The sequence below is a fragment of the Vombatus ursinus genome, unplaced genomic scaffold (genome assembly GCF_900497805.2).
Source record: "Vombatus ursinus unplaced genomic scaffold, bare-nosed wombat genome assembly UNPS02014807.1, whole genome shotgun sequence".
NCBI lineage: Eukaryota > Metazoa > Chordata > Mammalia > Diprotodontia > Vombatidae > Vombatus > Vombatus ursinus.
In genome coordinates, this window is record NW_020954585.1 from 39,348,105 (window position 1) to 39,353,188 (window position 5,084).

Genomic DNA, 5,084 nt, shown 5'->3' on the forward strand with positions numbered 1-5,084 from the left:
ACTGAGAAATTAGGGCTACTAAGTAATCAGAAGGAAGGAAGGGAGGGAGGAAAAAAGGAAGGAAGGAAGGAAGGAAGGAAGGAAGGAAGGAAGGAAGGAAGGGAGAGAAGAATAAAGGGAGGGAGATATGGAGGAAAAGAGGGAGGGAGGGAAGAAGGGAGGAAAGAATTCATTTTCAGTAAAAGTTCCCCACATTAAAATGATAGAGAGCTAGAAAAGCTTTTGGGTATGGATTTTGTAGATGGATGGATGGGTATTTGTTATTTTTAAACTTTACTTCAAAATTATGCATCTTAAACATGTAAAATAATCTGTGGTCATCACTATCACTCCCAAATGTTTCTCTAGAATTCTAGGTAAAAGTGATTAGTTACCATTGGTATACTACTACCACCCTCCCTACAGTAAAGGTCAAATGTCATGAGGCTTAAATAAGGTAAGCTATGGAAAGCTCTTCACAAGACTTAAAGTGCTACACAAATGTCAGTTACTGTTATTACTGTTTCCTAGAAAAAAAGCTTTCTAATCTCTGAGGCTTTTAAGTGAGGTCAGAGTTTTGCTAAATTTTATAACCTGAATTACTGACATTCAAAAAAAGTTTCCACTTCTCAAGTCACTTACCTCTGAAACTCCTTTGAGTCTTGCTCTGGCCCAGACTTCTCAGTGTCTCCCTGCTTCCAAAATTTTCTAGGAAAAAAGTTCTGGATGAGTAAATAATGATTTTTAATTGCACAATGGAAAGAATAATGAACTTGGAGTCATAAGATCTGTGTTTGAATCCTACTTTTGTTACTTATTACCCATGTGACCTCAGTCATGTCTCCTAACCATCCTGGGTTGCAGTTTCCTCATTTGTTAAATGAGGTTACTGTATTATATGGGCTCTAAGGCTATTTTTTAGCTTTAAATCTATAATCCTGTAAATGTTTTAAAAGTAGTATATATGCTCGTGTGAGAAATTATAATAAATATATATTGATGTTAATCAGGTGAGGCATAAATCCCACAACTGTCCAAATTTGTGTTTAGAAAAAGCCTTACAAAGAATGATGCTAGCAAAAACGGTTAAAATTCATGATTCCATCAGTTTGGAGTACTTCTTCAACCAACAGTACTTGAAAGCCCTGGATATTCCATCTGTGTGGATCCAGTAATACGAATCAAAGGAACCTCAGTCTGCAGCGAGAATGGACTCCCAAAGTCCATCTGGTCTAAACCTTTCATTTTGCCGATGAACAAACTGAAGACTAGGAGGATAAAAGTGACAACTCATGTCACACAAGGAGTTAGTATCAGAGGTGGAATTTTCTTATTTCTTATTTCTCTTAATACAGAGCCAGTGCTCTTTCATCTCATCTTGTTCAATTCTTCATTTCATTTCCCATCTGTCCATAAAGAATCTACTCAAATGCTAAAGATCTTTCTCTTCTTTTTTGTTTTTGTTTTTGTTTTTACTTTTTAGTACCTCAAAATCATCAACATTTAATTCTTCTGTGCTGTGCCTGCAGTCATGAATATGTTCAAGCTTCAGAAGGGACTTACCTCTTATGTCCTTTAATGTGAAAAGAAGAAGGTATGGTTTGACCCCAGTGAGACCAACGAAATTGCCAAAACCAATTTCTGTCAACAGATCCAGAAGCTCATTGAAGATGGACTGATCATCCAGAAGCCTGTTACTGTCCACTCTTGTTTCCAATGCCAGAAAAACACTGACTCAATGGAAAGGTAGGCACAAATGCAATGACAAGAGAAACGCTACTGCCAATGGTCATATGCCTGAGAAGGCGACGTGATTAAGGAGAATGAAAATTCTGCATTGTTTGTTCCAAAGATATCACGAATACAAAAGATTGACTGCTATATGTACCACAGTCTGTACTTCAACATGAAAAGAATAAACAGATCTTCATGGAGCACATTCATAAAATGAAGACAGATAAGACCTGGAAATAGCTTCTGGTTTACCACGCTGAGGCACACTGATTCAGTACTAAGGAACACCAAAAGTATTGGGAAGAGTGTCTACAGGCTAAGAAAGAGGAGATCATCAGGATTTTGTCCAAGGAGGAAGAGACCAAGAAATGATTCTCCCCTGTCTGCCCTGTATATAGTACCCCTCTAAAAAGCTTATGCAATAAAATTTAACTACAAAAAAATCATCTTTCCACTTAGATAGTCCATCTGTTGTCTCTCATTTTCACTACGAGACCAGATATGATTTCAGCATAAAAAAGTGCTGGATCTGGAGTCAAAAGACTTAGATTCAAATTCTAACTCTATTCCTTATTACAAGTGTGACTCTGAGAAAGTCATTCAAAGTCCCTGGGCCTCCACTCAGTTGTAAAATGAGGATGTTCGACTACATCATCTTCTACTTCTAAATCTATGCTCTGAAGACCCTCTTCTGCTGGGGGCAGCTAGATTGTATAGTAGACAGAAGGTTTGTCCTGAAGTCAGGAAGCCCCAAGTTCAAATTCAATCTCAAGCACTTACTAGGTGTGTAACCTTGAGCAAGTCACTTAACTTCTCTCTACCTCAGTTTCCTTAACTGTAAAATAGGGATTATAGTAACACCTTCCTCCAAGGTTGTTGTGAGTATCAAATGATATAGATAATATTTGTAAATCATTTAGCTCAATATTTGGCATATAATAGGCATTTAATAAATGCTTATTTCCTTTCTTCCTTTTCTTGCTCATATTTATCCTTAGTGATATCTATGATGTTATTTGTTTTGCTTCTTTAAAATGCAGATAACAACACCTAAAGCATCTACCCCACAGAATTGCTGTGAAGTTCAAATGAAATAATGTGTCTAAAATGCCTTACAAACTTTAAAGCACTAAATAAATGTCAGTTATTCATTTTTATCATTATTTATTATGATTACAAATTATCCTTGATAAGAGTCAACTATCTATTTCCACAGACCCTGTTTTTCTTACTCACTTAAGACAGAAGTTTAATCAGAGCAGTGTAGGAGAAAAAAGGCAAATATAGCAAGCTGTGTATATCATGAAGAGAGAATGTAAACCACAGGAATGCCCATGCATCAAAAAAATCAGTGAAAGCAGTCTATCATTTCAATGAAAACCCATAATTAATAGTTGTTAATGATACTGTGATTCCAGAAATGGTAAAAAGAAACCCAGGGTTGCAAGAATCAAATAACATTTGTAAAGTCCTAGCACAATGTCATGAAAATAGTAGGTGCTTAATAGATGCATTTCCTTTCTTGTTTCTTTTCTTCCTGATTTTATGGCATAAACAAGGTATTCAGGGTATGTCTCATGTTCACCGCAAGAGCACAAATAGAATGGAAAAGGGTTGGAATTAGTAAAAGAATACAATCTCTTCATTGATGTTTAGAAGACATAGGAAAGCTAAAGTTTATCCAGTAATTAGTTGTTTCCAAACGTCCTCAACACATTCACTTAAAAAAAAAAAGTACACCAAGCTATTTTGAACCAAATAGTGTTTTGCATTTACATCACTGAAGGAAATGACTTCCCACATTGTGACATGAGTATTAATAATTAGCTTCATGTGAAGGAAACAGAGGGTCTGTGGACACATTTATTCCCCTACAATAAATAGTTATTGAGGAAGTATTTCGTAGTAGATAGAGTGCTGGGCTTAGAATCAGAAAAACCTGGAGACTGATGCTTTTTTTTTCGAAAGTTAAATGTAGAATTTATATATTTTAAAATAAAAGCAAGCTGTATATAATAGATACAGTTTAATGTACAATCTTTCTTTCTATTCCACTATGTACATGACAATGCACATCTCATTTGATACTTGTTAAATTTTGGAGAAAAAAAAAACTTAAGAAACATAAGTAGATGGTAAAGGTCACATGTCATTTCTTGATGAAGCAATCACTTCATCCAGATGAACTACATCCTCAGGTATTGAAACAAAAGGGAATTCCCCAATAGATAAATGGTCAAAGAATATGAAATCAGGTTTCAAAGGAAGAAATTCCAGCTATCAACCACCATATAAAAATGCTCCAAATCACTAATAATTTGGGGTTCTATCTCTTACCCATCAGATTGACAAAAAGAACAAAAAAGGAAAATGTCAGATGTTGAAGGTGATTTAGAAAAACAGGCACACTAATTCTGAAAAGCAATTTGGAACAAAGTACCAAAATTCAATAAACTGTACATACCCTTTGACCTAGATATATACCACTACTGCTGTTTGACACTTTATAATTTTGTCACCCTCAATAACCCACTGTACCTTAGGAAAGTCCCTCTACCTATAACCATGATGTTGTAATTAATAAGTAATCTGTCTTAGTGGGGGGACTTCCCATACTAAGTTTCCTATTTTTATCCTATCATAAACATGTGAACATAAAGAGCTACCCACTGTGCAACACTACCTTGCATGACCTTAAAGTGCTATATAGCTAATATTTATATAATGCTTTAGGTATGTAAAAGACTGTCTGTATGTTACCTCATTTGATCCTTGCAATATCACCATGAGGTAGATGCTATTATTATCCTCATTTTTCATAAGGAAAACTGTCTTGCCCAGGGTCATATAGCTAGTGTCTAAAGCCAGATTTGGACTCAGGTCTTCCTGACTCCAAGTCCAGGTATAAAGTAAGAAGAATAGCAATAAACACACTCAGAAATTGAGTGCTGACAAAACCAAAGAAAAGAGGCAACAAGAAGACTCACAGACTTAGATATTTATACCCAAATATACAACATATTTGTAACAAGCAAGATGAATGAGAGATCTCAATGTGAGGGGTCAATTCAACAAGTTAAATAACCCTGATACGTGGTAGGATAGGACCTCCATTCAGAATAAAGAAAAAGTATGGCACAGTAGAGAAGATGGTGAAAATGATATTGGGAAGACATAGATTCACATCCTGCCTTAGATATTTTCTATGTGTGTGACTCCGGTCAAGTCAAGATTGTTCATGCAGCTCTTTGTGAGAAAGTATTGGGTCTCATAAACTGTAATTAGTTCTTGGGAGACTTGGAAGGAACAATGGCATGAGGAAGAGTTGCAACAAAGAGGCTCCTTAGATATTTATGAGGGGGAAAAACTTT

At 35.7% G+C, this 5,084-nt stretch overlaps 1 pseudogene; it reads left to right on the forward strand.

Annotated features, from left to right (window-relative positions):
• Nucleotides 1-1,510: 1,510 nt before the first annotated feature.
• LOC114052504 lies at nt 1,511-2,085 on the forward strand (annotated as a pseudogene).
• Nucleotides 2,086-5,084: the final 2,999 nt, after the last annotated feature.